Source organism: Haliaeetus leucocephalus, unplaced genomic scaffold (assembly GCF_000737465.1).
Source record: "Haliaeetus leucocephalus isolate CR32 unplaced genomic scaffold, Haliaeetus_leucocephalus-4.0 Scaffold450, whole genome shotgun sequence".
Taxonomy (NCBI): Eukaryota; Metazoa; Chordata; class Aves; order Accipitriformes; family Accipitridae; genus Haliaeetus; species Haliaeetus leucocephalus.
In genome coordinates this window covers 18,947,311-18,967,083 of record NW_010972886.1, presented here as the reverse complement: position 1 = coordinate 18,967,083, position 19,773 = coordinate 18,947,311, and positions in this window count along the sequence as shown.

Below are 19,773 nucleotides of genomic sequence, written 5' to 3'. Positions count from 1 at the left end.
CTGCCTTAATTAACAGCAAATATATTTGACAGGGGAGAACCCAAACCTGAGAGGTGATGAAACCTAAACGTGCCTCAGACAAGCATTGCTAAAGCCGTTGATAGTCAGGGATGAGCTTTACACTACCCAGGCTGGGTTACAGCCTGTGAAAATCTCACACCTCTGAAAGCTGGCCCCCGCTGTTGGGTCCCTCTTCCTCAGGCTGTCCATCTCCCTGGCAGCTCTGGTTACAAACCCACCTCCCGCGTGCCTGTGCCGGCTGCTCTCTGCCAGAAAGCTAATGCATTCGCATAGCAAGCAGGATCTCTGCCTCACTTCAGGCAATCCACCTTTGGCATCCCTGCTTCAGCATTCCCAAGGTAGTTCTTTTTGATGGGGGATTTGTCCTGGGCAGATACCTTGGATGGCTTTTCCATCTGAAGCTTTATAGCTTCCTTAGCACTTTCTTTAAATGCCACTCTACAAAGTCCTCTCTGGTTTTGCTGCTGGCCCTTGAAGCCCCAAACACACGTGCACGTAGAGGCTGGCTGTGGAGCAGCATCTGCTGCTGTGTGCACTGGATTTAACCTCCTGTCTGTCCCCTGCTACCATTGCTCCTGCCACCCCAGGTCTTGGCAGCAGGACCAGAACCTCTGGAGCTTCGCACAGCAGCAATATGCTGGCTGACACCCTATCACCTCATCTCCTTGGAGCAGCCAAAACCCAGACTCCTCACCACTCCTGAGCAAGCTCTCAGAAGAGAAGAGAGCTCTGAGTGAAAACCTAGCCCCTTTGGATGCCAGTGGGAATACTGGCGGCAGCTTGAGCAAAACCAGAGTTTTCCCAAGAAAGAGATGACGATGGTACTGCAGGTCACCCCAAGGAGAGCCTTTGCCTGGTGTCTGCTTACTGAGCTCTGCCCTTCCCTTCCCTGCGGGACAGCACTAGGGCAGAAATCCCCAGAGCCTGCAGCCCTGCTGATATAGCCCCAGTACGGAGAGACACAGCGTATTGCTGGACCAGATGTGTTACCCAGAGAGTCCCAAAGGTGACCACGATAATCTCCACAGTTGTAATTCTGCTTGTGTAAGCCCCTGCTAACATCGGCACCTAGTACAGCTGCAATATTTATGTTGCTTGCTTGGTATCCAAGACGTCCGCTCCGACAGTGAGAGGCTGGAGAACAGGCTTTTATTTCCTGGAGGTGCTGAGAGACTTTTATAATCTGAGGCTTTAAAGGGAAAGCAACTACTTGCATCAAGAGTCAGTCTGTGGTGTGTGGAGTTCAGCAATCACCTGGGCTTGAACCAAGCATGGCTGCAAATCCGCCACATGCTTTAGCCTTTATCTGAATGCTGCGGTGACAGGATCCGAAAGCTTTTTGACGCTTCTCTTTCCTTTGCTGCAGGTTCTCTGGGACTGCGTACAGACCATGCACGCGTGTGAGCTCTGTCCACTGTGGACAACTAGAGAAAACCTGATTTCCTCCCTGGATGCCAGGGTAAAGATGTCAACCACTCTTTCCTTCATGAGTCCCCGAACGTGTAAGCCTCAGAGGTTGTTGCAGCAGCGGAGCGCTCACAGAGGTGAGCCGGGGCTGCCTTGCCCTGCCAGCTCTCTGAGCAGAGCTGTAAACAGCTGCAGGGACTCGTGACGAAACACGGCTCACTTGCTCCTGAGGATGGAGAGTGCTGCAAGGGAACAACCTCGAGGCTGAGACAGGACTGCTGCAGGAAGTGAGTTGCAAAGATTGCACTGGATAAGAAGGTGTTTTCCAGAAAAGTGTTAGTTTCCAATTTTGCATTTCATTCTCTCTTTTTGGTTACGCCCTCCCCAAATTGATTGATGCAGGAGAAGAACTCAAGGAGAGCAGTAGTGTCAGAGTTTTGACAAAGGCTCCCCTCAATAATCTGTAAAGAGCTGGTGACGATAAATTGAAGGAAAAAAATTCCTGAACCCTAAGTATAGCGTTACTCGGCCACCAAGGAGCACTGTGGTTTTCGGTCTCCATTCAGAAGCATCGCGTGTCAATGGATTTTGGAGCAAGTTAGGGAAGGGAGATCAATGACTTGCGCAAAGATGGCAAGTCTTCTGTTTCTTGACTTGATACTACAGATATGAATGTAATATTTCCCTTGGGGAAAACATACCCCCTCCCTCCTGCCCCCCCATCCTGCAGCATAAATATGAAAGTACTTTTTATCTCAAAGTTATATTAACCTGGCAAAGATGACAAAAGCTTTCACTGAAGCTCTCCCAGAGATAGCACTGTTTTGGCATCAGGTTCTCTGAAAGTGATGTCATCCTGAATTTATATGCCAGAGTTTTCCCTTTCTTCTTCAGATTTGTGGCAATGTCAAAGTTCTTCTCTAGAGCAGATCTGTTTTTAATATTTCATATTTACGTTTTTCATTTTGGGGCTGGCTGAAACATCTTTTGGTTTCAACCTTGCAGATGCTTACACTCATGTAAAGTCCTAAACTCTTGAAGAATTTCTTGAAGAACTGAGGGATTAATAGAGATTACTTCTACATCTACATAGGCCTAGATTTTATTTTAAACATCAGGATTACAGAAATCCATGTAGCTCCACTGAGTCAGTGAGGAGGCATCTCTTCTCACGAGCACAAGATCTAATGTCAGGTGTTTTAATTTTATTATAAAGAATGTTTCTGACAAAGCTCTAAGAGATTTCCCTTCATAGTTGGTAAAAGCTGGTCTTGGGAAAAGAGCAAGGAAGTGTCACTTACGTAAAATTTCATATAGTCTTGAGGAGAAAATAAACACATGGCTGCACAGTTGCTGTAAGTGACAAGGCAGGTCTGCTATGAGCCCAAGGACGGTTTTGGCAAGTCAGAAAGCAGCTCCGCCTGGGCAGTCCTCACAGGCGAGCGCGTGAGAAGGTTGAAGGACTAGCCTGTACATCAGATTGCTATTAAATGCCCATAGGAGCTGTGCTGTTCCCTGCCCGCTGTCCCCCCGTAAAGCCAAGACAGGGATACGTGGCTGCGTGCTATTGCCAAGCGCAGCATGCTGTGGCCGAGCCCTGCCTGCCTGTGTCCTTGGTGATGCTAATTCGGGTCAATCTCAGCCATCGGGCAGTCGGTTTTCATGAGAGATGTAAAAAACGAGACCTCTCAGAGACCGCTCGCTTAGGTACACGGGGCTGCGATAGCCAGAAGGTATTTGCGCGAGGAAGGGGAGGTGGGAGGGATTGATGGGCAGGGCTGGTTTTGTAAGCCTTGGGAAGGGGCCTTAAAATAGTCCCTGCTTATTTCTTAGGAGCTGTAATTGCCTCCGCTCTGACCCAGCGCTGTTTCTGTGCCCCTTCCCACAGGGAAGACCTCCCTTTGCCAAAAAGGAGTTCTGGCCAGCTGATCCCAGCTGCGGTGGCCTTGGCTGGACCTGCCAAACCTCATGCATTTACATAAAGCCCTAGGGCTGCTCCTGGGCTGTGCAACACCCAAGGGCCAGCCACAGCCCAGCAGGACTGTGGGGCCATGCAGAGGGTCAGATCGCGTCCATGCCCTGCGGGGTGGTACCCGCCAGGACAGGACCACTGTTTGCCGTAGCCTTTTTCTGATCCCACTTGACCCCCAGGAGAAGACAGGAGGCTTGTGGAGATGTGCAGGGTTCAGATCCACAGCTCCTGGCGCAGCAAGCAGCAACGCCAGCTCCTCACATTTCTTGGGCTGCAGTTTCTGCTGGCCCCTCGAGGCTCGCCCACGGGAGAAAATAACTGGGCTCACAATAACCAGCGAGAGTAAAACAGGGTGGGATCCAGGCAACTTTGGGCAGTCTTGGTCGCAATTGTGTTGTGCCATGAACCCTCATCCCTTTTCTGCAGAAACACTCCGAAGGCAGCGGGGTATTTGTCTTTTTTCTTCTTTGGGTTGCCAAAGAGTCGTATTTTAAAGTTAGAAATACTTGTCAGCATCCTAGCATGGCCCCCAGAGCCGGTGACGCAAATATGACAAGAAGCGAGGTCAGATTACAAATGAGGCCACTTCAAAACCTCTCCCGGAAAACTGGAGGTTTGAAGAAAGAGATGAAATGTGCTGAGAAAAAAAACCCACCCAAACAACCCAACAAACTGCTTCATAATCTGCTTGGAAGTGAGAATAAAATACCCTCTGTCAGGAACTCGATCTTCTTGCTTTTGGCAGGAAAGCGGCACGTATCGCGCCTGCGTGCATCCTCACGCATGCCTCTCATTTTCCGTGGTCACCAGTGGAGTCGACCCGTGACCTCTGAAGCCACAGAGCACAAGCCACGTCTCTCAAAGCCAAGCTTGACACTCGGAGTCTGCAGCAAAGAGTCCCGTGGCTGCATGGGCTTGCAAAGGCACTTAGGGTTTAGCGATGTGTACACCAGGGCTTCCCAGCTGGGTCCTGGGTGGGTCTTACAGGATGGCCTAGAGATCACCAGCAAGTCTGAACACGAAGGCAGGAAACCGCTGTGCTAACAGCAGCCACCTGTGCGTCTGTGTAAGTGTGGTGTTACCGTAGGTTTGTTGAATTTCATCTGCCGCTATTGCTGGGGTGTTCCCAATATCCTTCTGCAGCCCTTTGTCCAAGCATTTGTTTTTGCACCACCAGCAACGTCCCCACCTCACTAATGTCCCCTTCTCTGCTCCTAGCATGAACGTGCCACTGCAAGGGAAGAATGAGCCACCTTCACTGGCCAAAGCTGGACCACCTGCCTCTACTGAGGGCTACCCATGGTGACTAGCCAAGCTGGAGGTTACCTGCAGGATAAAAGCAGTAGATGGATGGGTCAGGGTCACAGGTGGGTGTGCACGCACATCTCCAGCTGCCAGAGACGGGCAGCAGCACAGCAGCCTCACGGGACGCAGGGTAACTGTGCAGACCCTGCTGTGCCAGTTTGGGCAACGCAGTCAGGCCAGCCAGGGACAGAAGAGGACAAGGAAGAGTAAACACGGCATAATTGAAACAGCCTGGGAGGGCAAAATGCTCTTCCAAGCTCTCAGCTGAAAACCACGTTCGTGAGGATGACCGCGTGGGAAAAAGCCTTGCATTACGAAGCCATTAGTCACTGCGTGTTTGCAGACCTTTGGCTCCTGCTGCTGAAGCTCCTCAGAGGGGACCTGCAGGCCCTTCACCCGATGGCTTCAGCCAGAGGTCACACAACTGGCTTGAGCTCCTGGGACTCATGTTTTCACTGTGAAAGCATGCATAGGTGCTATAATCCATATATAATGAGCCAAGGGGCTGTGGCTCAGCTGCACTCCCCGGCAAGGAAAGGGGTACTGCTCACCTTGCCGCAGCACCCGAGGTGTGCCTCCATCCCTGGACAGAGCCAGCGGTGCAAGTGAAGTAGCGCGCTCAGCGTTCCCTTCTCTGCTGCAACAACAGAAAAAGGTCCCAGAGCCAAAATTGTCAAATTTCATCTGACTCAGAGATTGAATTTCATCTCATCTCCAAAGCAATAACAAAACTTCATCTTTATGAAAAGTTGTCAAGAATCTAATTGTTTTGCAAATACTACAGATACCTCTTCCATTTCAAGGAACAAGTGGGGTTGCTTTTGGTTTTGGAAGAATTGAGTAAGCATGAAGATTTCCAAACTTGCTCAGATACAAAACACTATTGTTATATAGTACAGTGAAACAGCTGTGGTTTATAAGTACCATTAATGTGAAACTTTAACTTAAAAAAAAACCCAACCCTAAAAAAAGTTAAAGAAACAGAAAACATTTCATCCATACTAATGTGAGGTTTTAAACATATAGGCTTTTAAGTGAATTGGCCATAACCACAACAATATTTTGGGTCTGACCAGAGCATATATTGTATGCAGATGTTAATTTGGCATTTGCATGCATATGCAAAGAAAAAAAAATCTTTTCTACATGTTTTCTTCTTGAGTGCATTGCGATCTGGAGTCACTTTAGCTTTACAAACTGATTATAAACACTAATTACCTGAAAACATGCTGTTTGGCTTAATACGTGGCCTGTAGACTAAGGTTCTGCTTTATAAAAATGCAAAATTTAGCCAGCATGTCCACCCCTCTCTCTATATATAGATACATACATTTATAAAAGCAGAATGTGCTGATTTGTACAAAACCCAAATTCCTCTGTTAACCCTCTCGCTCCCGTTTGCAAGCCTCATGTGTCAGGTGAGTCTATAATATGTTGGGGGGAGGCGTTACGTGACTCTATGTGCTTTTTTGGTCTGCGAAGGTGCCCAGCCAGAATTTAGCTGGACTGGGCCATGGGACCAGGTGGGAGCTGTGCCCCATGCATCCTCCTACCCATCCCAGGTCCATGGGATGAGAGCATCAGGGCTCTGCCTGCACACAGGGCACCCCTGCTTTAAAGGCTGCTCAGCTAAATACATGATGGCTATAAATACAGCCATCAATAGAGTTGATGGTTTCTGCAAGGAGGTGCCAAAGTCGGGTAAAATAGGGTTTCCCGCCTGATTTTCCAGTGATGGTTTCAGAGGTGTTTTTATGGTCAGTTATTCTGAAAAGACAGATTACCCAGGGGAGCAAACTCTGCATGGGAAAAGGCAGAGCCCACAGATGGGAGTCAGCTGTCCTGGTCTTATGGCCCTCGGGAGGCTGTGGAGAGGGTGTCTTCTCCGACAGCTCTCTGCTTTCCCACCAACACCATTTCCAACCATCTTGAGGATGCGAAGGCAGCGCATGGCATAAAACACTCATAGTTCTGTGCTCCAAAAAAATTAACATTTGTGGAGCACACTGCTGCTTGAGATGGTGGTCTTCGACCTTTGGAAACGTGGAATGAATTAAACAGTGGTAGCTGGTTTCAGGGTAAAATGAAGAAAAAAATTAAAAGAAGCAAAGTTAGGGGAAAAAAAAGCCTTATTCTTCTAACTGAATCTTATCTTTGCACTGGCTTTAATACCTAATTGAAGCAAGCCTTACGTTCATCTGGCCGTTTCAGGACTTACCTCTGTTGTCTCTTTCCCAAAGGTGAGTCCTCATCCTAGCTTTAACTTTTGCCCTTCAAAAATATCCGCTCCCCCCAGCAGCTGATATCTGGTGAGCGAGTGAGCCTATTTGCAGTGTCTCTTAGTTTAAGAAAAAAGACAGCTATTCCTACATCAAAAAAAAAATAGAACTGCACGATAATGTGAAAAACTTCACTGGCTTAGGACAACAACTTGTGGAGCTCCGTCCCCGCCATAGTGGGAAGTTTGCTCGGTCACGGCCTGGGACCTACAAGTCGCTGTGGAGAAAGGAGCTGGCTGTGCCAGGACTGGCAATGCTGGGCTCCCCTGGCCGGAGGCAGCCAGGCTGGCGGCAGGCCAAGGCAAGCTTTTATACGGACTTTTGGAGCACCTCATAGCACAGCCACCCAAAGCCACGAGAAGACAGGAGCTGCACGGTCCTGCCGCCAGCTAAGCAGAAGAGATAAAGCTGATGACTGAAGCTTTTATGGCTGTGCATCCTCTGGTGCCGCTTTATTAATAGAGTTATGCTTTGCAGTTAGGGCTGCAGTCTCAAAGGGGAGGGAAAATACCGATCTCGGCAGGAGAGACCCACCGCGCTGCTCCTGACACCTACCATCAGGGCTCAGCCTCCGTGTACTCATCGCAGCCCTGACCCAGCCCTCCGCCGAGGCAGCGGGCTCCCAGGTGAGCTCAGAGGGCTGTGGAACAACCACCGCTCAACTCTTCATTGATTCTTCTCCCCACTTATTTTCCGAGTTGAATTCCAGGGGCGGCTCAGGCTATTTACGCGCGCAGCGAAGGTGAGCTAAGGTGCTCTCTTGCTGCCGAGCGAGCCAGGGGAGGGTTTGGAGGTACCACGAGCACTCATCAGGCTCGCTTGCCATCACCTTGAAAGCACGAAAGGCATTTTCGGTTGTTTCGAATTTTCATCTTCCGAGTATTTTTCTTGTTAGTTCATGCTCGGCTTTCATTCATCTACAGGGAATAGCGCCGCAGTAACATGATACATAGCAAATATCACCATTTAAACAGAACCAATCCATTGTGAATGAAGACTTCTGCGAAGAATGGGAAAATAGAGCTAAAGGGCTGCTAAGTAAACTCTTTTATGTGTGACATTATGCAGGCAATGGTTTTGGAGTGTAAAAGATATTTTTCATTATATCAGTGTTATTAATTCCATCAGCTCGAACTGGATTGGTACATGAAATGGCTGTGTGTTTCCCAGGTTAATAAATCTGCATAGGTTTATTGTTCGGAATAAAACCTATTTTCCTCAGCAAATAACCATGATCATTTGGGGTTACAACCATTCCTCAGGAAATGCTTTATAACTAACATTTTTATTGGTATCATAGGAAATTCATATGCCAAATAACACGGGACTATAACTTTTATCTGACTTTAAAACAAAATCTGTTATCTTTTATGGCCAGTTTCATATAGTCCCACTATCAGTTTCCATAAAATTCAACAAGCATTCCTTATTCAGCCTGGAAAATCAATAACAGAGTTGGTTGAAAAGTGAAAATGTCTTTTTTTGCAAACATTTTTGAAATTTCTGAGTTGTTTCCATTTGAAAGCGTTTGCAACCGGCTGGTTCCTGGCAGAGAAAAAACCCTCTAATGCTCTTGATAATGTTATACTTCTTGAAAACGTAAAGGACGAACATTTCTGAGGACGAGATCAATGTTTTTCACAATATCATCAACTTGAATGGGCGATTCTGTTTTTGTGAAAGGTTTCTTTTCCATGTTAAAACCTCAAATTAAAACAATTTTCACCAGTGGTCATGTTCCAGACTGAATCCGCAAAGCCCCACTTAATTATCACATCAGTTCATTAAATTGATCCCTATTGATGAGATGCTGATGGATCAATAACACTACTGACCATAAAAAGGAGCTGTAATCACCAAGGAGAGGGGTTCTGTGGTGGGCTTCAGCCTTTACTCTCTTCTGGTGCAGGTTTCCTGCGTGACTTTGCTGCTTTTTGGGGGTATATTCGCAAGGTAATAATTCCCTTTTGCCTGCTGACATGGTGGGTTTGAGCTGGAGGAGCAGCACCGCAAAACAGCAAAATTTACCACCCGGCCTAAAATTCATAGGTGAGTGTTTTTTTCTCCCTATCTTTTCTCTTAACAGCCTGGTCACTGGGACAGAGACAGCCTCATATCTCATTTCCATGCAGCACCAACCACCGCAGGGATCTTGGTCTCGTTTGGAGTCATTTACGCATCCGCGTTAGACAACCATTCATTAAACCACAACATAAATAATGTCGTAACAGACATGGGGAGAGCCCGTGAGCTCATTAAGCCCGTGGAATTTTCTGCCGTTGACCTCCGTGAAGCCAGGATTTTACCCAGCGGTCTGGTTTTTTAAAGTCTTCGGGAGTTGGTCAGGATCAGATACAATGGACGATTAAAAGAAAAGAATTACAAAATTTTAATTTTAATTTGGCAGGGCCGTTGCAGGGCCTATTGCAATTATATTGCCGTGCCTTTGCACAGCCGGAGTCTGGGCCAGCGCCCGCCGGAGTGAATGGAGTTGTCCCCTCGGGATGCGGGTGAGGGACTTCAGCTTCGTGTTTGTTTTTTCAGGCAGCGTTTCAGTAAGTGCTTTACAAAATAAGGCTCTGGGAGAGACACCCGCAAACCTCCCATCGTCAATGAAAAGTCATCTCCGCGTTTGAATGGGAGGGCAGCTCCTCTCAAACCATCTGAGATGCCAGCAGTGCTACGGGGCTAGGCTTTCTCCAAAAGGGGTGGTATACTTAACAACGGAAAAAAAAGAAAGAACCGCCTATTGATGGAAATCAAGTTTATTTGCAGGAAAGACTAATACTTAATACAGTTTATCCTCAAAAGGTCACTATAACCTCATGAACATCCTTCAAATCTTCTGACTCATCACTGAATTGCATCTATTGTAAATGATGTTTTAAATATTTCACAGAAAGTATTATGACTCTTATACAGAGAGACGAGTTGTGGTTTTTTTTTCAATTGTAAAAAAACCCCATTTCTTCAGCCAGGAATATGATTTACAGAGTGAAAAAGTTAAACCCATGATATATGTGGAATAGGTAATTGATAAATCATAAAACAGGTTGAGTAGAAGATGGAAAAATACTTAAGCTGGATGAATTCTACCGAATTAAACCAGGCTATTAAATTGCCTAACATCCTGCTTAATAAAACTGATACGCTGTTTTATGCTGGACATTTGCAATGGTAGATGGCTTCCCAGAGCAGAATGCATTTCATCTGCTGGAGAATGTGACGCAAAGCGAAATTAAAATTTTGATCTAAGGTCTGCAGCCTCTCGCGAAGATAGGTACTGAAATGCTGAATCCTCTGCCTGCACATAAATGAAGTATCCAAAGCAAGGTGTCTTGCCTGGGCACAGAGCCTGGGATGTAGGTGAAGCTGCCCTTTAGGGTACGGGGCCGTATAGAGCAGTCACAGCCTGCACTTTTCAGCCCACCAGTTGCACCCAGACTCTCTTGGACACACGCAGAAATGACACAGCAATTAAGGCAGAAAAGGAGAGGCTGTCATTTCTGTGGAAATTGATGTATTTTTCATAATTTTCGGTATTGGTTGGTATAAGCATTATCAGTATTAGTCTAAACCAGTGCAATTATTACCTGTTTACCTCCCACTTTGAAGGAAGAATATGGGTGCATAACTAGAAAAAGCGGACAAATGCTTCATAAAGTTCCCTGAGTGCAGGTATTGGCCGAGGAGGAAAATGTCTCCAGCGGGCTGGACCGTGTGCCTTGGAGTGTAAGATGTGGCACCCCCCACCCGTCAGCCCGCCTTCAAATTCCCAACAGGGGTGTAACGAGCGTTGGAGGTAATTAAAGCTTTCCTGCCTGTTCTTAGCTGATGACCAGAGAGCAGCTGAGTCATGGAGACACTCAGCACCTGGAAGGAGCCAGATATCCTGATAATTTGTTAAAAGACCCTTTAAACCAACACCCGGCAGCTTCATGGGAAATGCTAATAACAACTGTCCGTACAGACGGCGGTTCCTTATCTCCGCGGGGTTAAATTACCCCATTCATTCATGCTCCAGAGGACAATGAGCGTGGCGGGCAGCCTCAGAGTAATCCTCTGACCTAGCCCTACCTGCAGTGACACCGGCGCGGAGGAGGACTTTTAGGAGGGTATCAGTTTCCACAGCAAACTTTCCCAGCGGCCGAGAGCTGAGGAATTGCACTTCTGCCTGGGTGGGGAGCGAAGCAGCCTCGTGAATCGCTTCAGCAGGCAGCTGGAAGGGGTCCCGAGCCCCCCGTAGCGCCCAGGCTGACCCCGGGGGACGGGGCTGAGACACAGCACCGGCACCTGCCTTTCGTGGTGCCGGGGTTAACTTGCAACGGTTTTGCTGCTCGCTCTTTACAAATCCCATGAAATCAAAGGTCGCTGCGTTGCACCAGGTGAGGTTGGAGAGGAGATGTGTGGTCCCACGGGACTAGGTAGGCTGACGGCCACCCGTGCCTGCCCGGCTGGACTTTTCTTCTGCATTTGTATAGCAAAAGGGACTGGCCTGACCCTGAGGGGGGTTTCTCGCATGCTCTCAGCCTGATCTGCCGCGGTCATGCCCAGAGAAAGGGTTGGTTGGACCAGGCGTGGGACATGTGGAAAACGCGAGCTCAGAGCCCCGTGGGATGGCTGCTGGCAGCATTGTGTTTGCTTTCTTCAAAGCAGGCATGACTTTTACTCTTTTTTATCTCAGCTATTGTCTGTACCCATTGTCCAAACACATTTCTTACCAGCTGGTAATTTCTTAAGTGTGTGCTGTAACACCCAGCTGTATCCCAAGCCACTGTAAACCGATGTAAATAAACTCTGCTCGCTCAGGATGGAGCAATTGGCCAACTTGTCATAAATGCAGGCATTGAAGAGGAGCAAACAGCAAAGAGAGTACCACATTCAGAAATCCATTTAAGTAGCAAACAGCACCAAAATCAGCACCGACCTTAGTAGACTGTGACTATTCCCTGGCCATCTAACAAGGGCAGGGCTTAACAGGGGCTCACGGGAGGAGCAAGAAGGGATTTGAAGCCATTTGCAGATGATGTATTGGCCAAGGTCCTTACTCTAAAAAGAAGAGCCATCTCCCGCGTGCTTATTCACGGATGTGTTTTTATTATGTCCAAATAGCTGCTGGTTGGAAAAGGAAGATCTGTAAGTGTCCGGGTCCTGCGGGAAGCATGTGTCCAGCTCAGGCACCTGAGCAGGAGAGCAGAGGGTTTCTGGAGGCTTCCCTTGGAGCAGGAGAAAAGAACTACACTTGGGCATAGGGATTTTTTTTGCCACTGAAAGTAATTTCATTTAAAAATGGAGTTTTAGAAGAAGAGAGAAACTCTTCACACTTTCAGGTCAAATTCAGCTATTGATTTCAGCTAGAAGAAAGCACAGATTTTTCTTTATTTTTTTTGGAAAATGTCAAAACATTTCACTTTAGACTTGCTAAAACATTTGACATTTCCCAAGCAAAACCTTTAAGCCTTTTGTTTCCAAACAGCATTTGTTTATTTCTAAATTGAGCTAAATTAAAAGACAAAAGTTAGAACAAAAGAGTTAAATAACTCAGCAAAGCAAAACAAAGTACTTCAGATTTGAATCAATCGTGATGTTTCAGGTTGACCCAACATGACATGTTTTGGGTTTTATATTTTTCCCCCAAAAGCTGAGAGTCAACATGTGCTGTTTTGAGTTGTTTTGGGGGTTTTTGTGTTTTTTGGGTTTTTTTTTTTCTGGTTTGGCCAGGGAGCCAGAAAATCCATTATCGGCCCAGTTTGCTGAGGAGCTCCTCCGCAGACTCCCTGGTGGGGATTGATCCCTGCGGCTCCTTTCTTGGGATGGGCATGTTGAAGGGTGAGAGGAGCCCTCTTGGCCAATGGGACAACACAGTTGTCCTCATGCAGGGTGGAGAACAAGACTTTTGGGCCACTGGACCCAGCTGCTGGGAACATCTGCCAGCATCTCCTGGCTGATGTCTACAGCTTTGACGGGTTTATAAAGCTTCAAGTGAGGCTCGTGTTCCTGTGCCATCCCAGCATGGCTACTTTTAATATAATGTTTAACATGACTTCAAGTTAATTTCATGTCAGCTTGCAGCCCATGACACAGCAGACATGTGTGTGCATCCATCAGTGGCATTACACCATCATTAGCAGAGGTTTGGGTAAATACGCTACCCGAGTATTTGATTACTGGCTCACTTTCATGCTTTGCTTTTGGTCGTTATAATGTCAAACTTCAAATACTTGCTTTATTTTTTCTGCCTGGGCAGGCAGTTCATTTAATGCCATAAAACAAAAAAGGCCACATTGATGACATATTTCAATTTTTTTTTTCCTGCCACTGATTTTTTTTTCCTTTAGCTGTGCTTGACAAATGAACAGAAATACGGGGATGAAAGAGAAGAACAGAGTGAGGGAGAGATAGAATAGAAAACAATAATAGTTTTAAGTATAACAAATTGAATAAATATCATAAGGAAATAATCAAAACTAATGTCCCTTGTTCCAGATGCTGAAATGTTTTGTAAATCGCATTTGAAGAGAAAGGTATCTTGGCTTTATTTTCCTTCTTTTTGATGCTGTGACTTCCTCAGCTGGAGTTATCATTTGCAGAGATGGATTTCGGGGTGGAAAATCCTGCAGGTTCAGAAAGCCAGGATGCAGTTCCTGGTGCTGTAGTTCTACTTTGGGACATTATTGTGTGTCCCGACCCTGTTTTGTTGGGCATGGCCACACCAGGTGAGCTTCCACTCTGTAAAAGCCCCTGGAGAGAGGGGATGCTGCACCGTCCCTATCGCACAGGAACGCGGCAGCTGCTGATGGGTGTTTTACTCAAGAAAAAAGGAAGATTTAGCAGTTCTCACTGAAAGGCCCCCTTGGAAACACAGATTTGCTCTGGGGGTTCCTCACACGTTTGCCCTGACCTACCAGGAAGCCTTGGGTAGCGCGTCCTAGGCTGGCGGTCTTGAAGAGCATTCAGGGCCATCGTTAGCAGGGACGTGAGCAATAATGTGCAGGCTGCGGGGACCTGCCTGGGCACCCTCCTGAGGAAAGGCATCCCTCCCTGCTGCTGCAGGGGACATCCCTGCTTTAGGCGGCCAGTCCGCCCCCGCCCCGAAAACCTGCTGCAAGCCTGCTAGAGAGCAACTGAGAGTGCTAATTGGATTGTATCAAAACTGCATATTTCATAAACATTACATCATTTCCTTGCTGCTTTCAGCAGACTGATTCAACAAATGTTTTCTATTTTACTCCAGGATTCAAACATGAGATGGGCTCAGAACTTGGCAGTAATTTACTTGCAGCTTAAATTTATGACATATACGAACATTTATATTCATTTAAAATGAAAGGCAGAGCTGCACAAACATTTTTCATCCATTTTTTACTATATGTGCTGGTTTTACCTTCTGTAGAAATTATTATATGTCTAGTTATATAGCCAAGGGAAAAAGAGAAAAAAATAAGTTCTTATACTTCAGGGGAAAATGTGTACAATTAATATCAGTTTACACATCTGTAATAACATAAAATATATACACCCGAGGTTATGTGTCATGACATAAATCATAAAAGGGTCATAAAGAGTTATTTAAGAACCTTGTAACAGATTTTATTAAATAACATTATCAAATATTAAAGCTTTGTGTGAATAAGTGCTGTAGAAGGGCTGCACAAGCTTCCTTTGCCCAGTATATAGCTGTAAACAAATTTTCCCAATAAAGACTAGAAAGCTGGAGCAGATTCTTGGCTAGTTTCAATCAAGAGCAATCATCTGGCTCTAGCGGGACTACCCTGGTTTATCCAAGCCGTGGATTAGCCTTTTCGTGGCAAAAACCCCGTGGGCTGAAAGAGGCAATGGTAAAGGGATGGTTTGTCCTAAGCAGTTTTAAAAGCTCTGGGATTAAAAAGCAGGAGGAAAACCCCTCTGCTTGCATGGGTACTTTGGAAAGTCCCATCACCTTCCAAGGGATGCTGCCTTCCCAGCATGATCTTCCCAGCCCCTCCAACCACGGGCAGATGCCAGGGCTGCTCTCCTGAAAACCCATCTCGGTTCCTCAGGCACCAGACCTTAAAATCAGGGTATTACTTTCACAGCAAAAATTATTGGAAGTGCTCTCAGAGATCCCCACGTTTGCCTAAAGGTTTATATCCCTCTTTCCTCCCTTTCAGGACTGTACGCTTGGTGTATAATACTTGAGAAAGTTGGCTTTCTGAAGTAGAGGGGTAGGAAATATAGTTCCAATAAAGTTTTATATCCTTTCTCTAATATATATTTAAAAAAAAATAATTTCTCTGCATAATGTATTTTTCTTTGCAAATGTGGAGTACCTGAGACTGCGGTAGGGTATAAAGATTTTATTGGCACCCATTTGGGATGGTGCAAGAAAACCCTCTCTCTCCTGTTGTAAAAGTTTTAATAAAATAAAATTATAGAGCATTTAGGAGAAAATTAATATCTAATTTTGCTGAAATACCAGAATACTGCCAAGCGTGCTCAGCCCCTCAATAAATAAAGGAGCAAGCAGAGGAATAAATGAATTTAGCCAGGCCAGCTTCCCAGCCTTCCTGCTGCCTGGCAGGCACCGAAACGTCAGCCCTGTCTCAACCCTCTCATCAGCCACTGGGAAAAGCCACGGCAGGGATGGAGACCGGGACTTGCGGGTGCTGTGAAGCCCACCTGCCCCTCTCCCCCTTCCCAGGCACCGCGTTGGTGGGACCACCCATGTGCCAGCTAGCCGGGGACCGGCACACCCCCAGGTGCTGTTGTCCATGGTTGTCCAACCAACTGCAGGTCGTCTCTTGCTGCCTGCTCCCTCTCGCAGTCCTGGAAGAAGACCAGCATCTCCCAAGGGTGACCCACGCTACGGTAAGATCAGAGGACCTGCCCCGTGGAGGCATCTTTCTTTCCCATGCTAGCTCAGACCAAATATTTCACTTTGAGGTGGCTTCCAAAGCTAGGAGAGATCAGTATGGTCATAAGAACGAACAGCTGGAATTTCAGCAACAGGCAGGAAAAGGTAGCCAGCTGAGGGGACATATCATGTGGTGTGAATCTACCCAGGACAGGAAAATTTTATTGCCGCTTTATAAGACTCTGTTGAGACCTTCTTTAATAGTGAATTCAAGAATTTGGTCATCCACATGCAAGGAAGTTCAGCTAGAGCCAGCACAGAGAAGAGCTCCAAGATACCCTGGAGAAAGGAGAGCCTGTCTTTTAGCCAAGAGAAGTGACAGCCAAGAGCAGATCCACATCTTGGGGATGGAGAAGATCCAGCGAGGCCAGTGCCAGCTCCAGGCAGGTGGATCTCCGCTGGCCTGCAGCTGGAAGAAGGTTCCCAACCATCCATGGAGACAGTCCCGAAGAATTTTCCCATACAAGCTGTGGCCATAAAAATTCCCGCATTTGTGGTTTTTTGGAGGTTATGGAAGGTAGAATACCACGTGGGAGTCCCCAGTGCGAAGATGCTATCACCATCCTGTGCTCTTGTGCGCTACTTGAGGCAGCAGAAGTTTGGAGGGTGGGAATACTATCCTCTGAGTGTTGCCCTTTGGTCCTCCACTCTTCCACCCCAAACCCCTTTAGCCGTGCAAGGCCAAGGAAAAAGCTAGTCCTTGCTGGGTATCCCTCCTGTTTTCAATAAAAATATGTTTTGGTTTGGTAAATATCAGCAATATAGCCATTCGTTATATATATACTGAAAATAACTTGCTTGTGTTATTATATCAAAGTCATTAGGCATCGCATTCAATACACATACTATATTAATTCCATATAAATGAGGGGGTTAGTAAAAGTGGTCTGACTTAAACAAAATAAAATGGGCTGACTTCGAAGATATTGGTTGCAGATAATACAAGATTTTTTTGATTAAAATGTATAAGAATTTGAATAAGAATGCATTGTTTGGAATACATTTCCATTGGTCTCCAAAAGAATTCTTACTTGCAGATATATGTGGTTTGAGTTAACAGGCGAAGGATTAAAAAAATACGTTGGTTTGGGCTAATTCTTGTAATTATATATTTTTGGTAAATGTAAATTGATTTGGTATAATAGGTCTGATTGGAAAATTACCTGTTTGAGATGGGAAAATAAAAGAGACTGTTGGACAAGAGTTTGAAAAAATGTTGGGTTTCAGTAGGATGCTTTGCTCTGAATGAAAGTCTGTTTCAATAAAAATGTTGATTTGAAAATTGTGGTTTTTAGTAGGATGGTATTTGATCCATTAAAACTGTATTGGTTTCGTTCTTTATGTTTGCCTTTCGTTGAAATATATCAGTACGAAGCATGAAATAAGCATGTGTCAGGCATTACTCAGAATAAATAAGGGGAAAAAAAAAAAAAAGAATAGCAAAGCAGCAGCAGCTCTAATTGTGAAAGCAAGCCTAAATAACCCAAAGTGATTTCACGTCACGTGGCCCTTGCACTGGAAAAAGGCAGAGCTGCACGCAGAAGGCAAAACCCTGGCGTGATGGGCAGAGGGAACCCAGCCTCTCCCCCAGAGAGCCAGGAGAGCGTGGCCACTGGTGTCACTGGGAGGAGGATCAGGCCCCAGGAATGCAAAGGCGGAAAATATCTGCTTTATTAGATCAGCCCATCCAAGGAATTGTTCCGCAGAGGACGGGCGGAATTGCTTTGTCTGGCCCAAATTTGCATTATACCAGTGACAGGGATCCTACCGCTTCCCTTGGAGGACTTTTCCACATTCTAATTGATCTGATTGTTAGGAAATTGTTCATAAAATTAAGAATCTTGGAAGTAAATGAGGGAACCCAGGCAGAACTGCTCTACGCAAAGAGCAATAGCCATATGGAACGAGTTAGGCTGGGGAAGGCAACCGAGCAGTATAAATGAGTTCAAGAGACATTCAGATTTATTTCTGGAGAAGGAAAGGGACTGGGAGTATGATGAAGAAAAGCAGGGAGGTGGGTTTAGCAGGCATTTAAAAAAGGAAGGCATGCTTGAAGGGAGGACATTTACAGAGAGAGAACTCGGAGGATGTTTTTCCTAGGACTTTTCGTTTTTATTGATGTCTGGCATGTGAGAAAATCATGCTCCCTGTTGCACAGAAGGTGAGAGAGGTTCCCTTTTTTTTCTTGAAGAAGGTTTTATTTCAGGGAAAATTCAGCTGAAGAAACTGGTTATGCACTCGAGCATCGCTTCTGTCACACTCCTCTCTCAGCCTTAACACATGCTTTGCTGGGGTGCACACTGAAATCCCTGCAATTTCAAGTTAAACACAAGAACTGTGTACTGAGCCTTTAGACTTGAGGACTGAACACCTCTGGCCGTTCCTGGTGGCCAGGAATGCTGGTTTGGTAGACCACTCCAAAGCCAGCTGTTGCAGAAGTCCTCCATGTCTCCTCAGCAAACCCAACCCACCAGCCCCACCATCCCAGCTCTAATCAAAGACCATGCTCATAGAAGAAGTAATGCTTATAGCTAGGGTTTTAGGTCTTTGGAAATCCCGCATTCGATGCAGGGGTTCCCTGGAGAGGCAAGCCGAGAGGACAGGACTGATGGCATGCAGGGTGACACAGCCCGTGGACGCCGGGGCTTGTGGAAGCCACGGCTTTTGCAGGACGCAGGCTCCAGGACTGCATGAGTCACAGTCTGAACTAACCAGCCTGCTCCATTTCAGGGAGCAGGGAAGAAAGAAGAGTGCAGTCCAAGTCGCTCTTGCTGCAGGACGTTGTTGCAGCGAAGTCTGTCCACCTTGCAGGCTTCTGCACAGGTTCTTAGTGCAACAGGATACAGACACACGCAGAATGGGAGTTAAGCAATTCAAATAACAAGAGAAAGAATGACAACATTGCACACACACTGTTAAAATTTCAGCCAAATTAAAAAAAAATCCAAAAACTATTGCTGCAACCTTTTCCAAGCCTAATGACATAGGTAGGCTATGTAGAGCTGGGGGCAAACTTAGGGTTATAAACTCAGGTTATAAATAGACCTGCCTGGTGGAAGTAGAGCCATGTCCATAAGGAGTTACCAAACAAATCACTGCCATTTTCACCCTCGCTGGCAGGCCTGGAAGAAAGGTGTCACCAAAAAAGAGTGGCAGCTCCATGCTGACAAAGGCTTCCTTTCTCTGCTGTCCATCACCAAAGAAAAGCATTTCTGTCACTTGACCCTGCCAGTCACATTAAAAAATGAAAACCTGCCCAGGGGACACACCAAAAATGAGTCCCCCCCTCTGTCTAGAAAATAAATTAGTGTTTGCAAAGAATGGCTTCAGATGGACGAGGCCGGGGCAGAGCTGGCAGGAGCCGCTGGCCTCGCTGGAGCTCTGCCCTTTCGCACGGGGCTGCACTTGGTCTGTCAGGCGTGATTGATTCTGCGACTAATGCAAGGCCACAAATGCACTTTGTCAAACGTTGGGGAAAAGCCCAGGTGGACCAAGCCCGGGTTTCCTGTGTTCCAGCCACCGCTGAAGAAAGACTTTTGAGATAGCGAGGTCTGAAATTCTGAGTTAGTCCTTGGTAAGCAGGCGGTGAGCCTGGGCAGAAGGAACAAAGGTCTAAGGGGTGCAGAAAATTAACTCCTTGGCTGGAGTGACAGCAGCAGGTTCATGATAATTTTGCTGGTTTACAGTATGCCTTGTTCCCATCAGGACAGGTGGACTCTCTGCAGAATCTGACATTTTACAGAGTCTTTATATTATGCAGAACCACAAAGTATCCTAGGCATGACCAGAAGGAGCTGCAGAAGCGAAGAGGCACACCGCTTGAGCTCCACCTTTGTGTTGGTGTTGACCAGGGTGGCTCTGCCCTGCCTGCACTGTACAGGGGCGTCTAGCGGCGA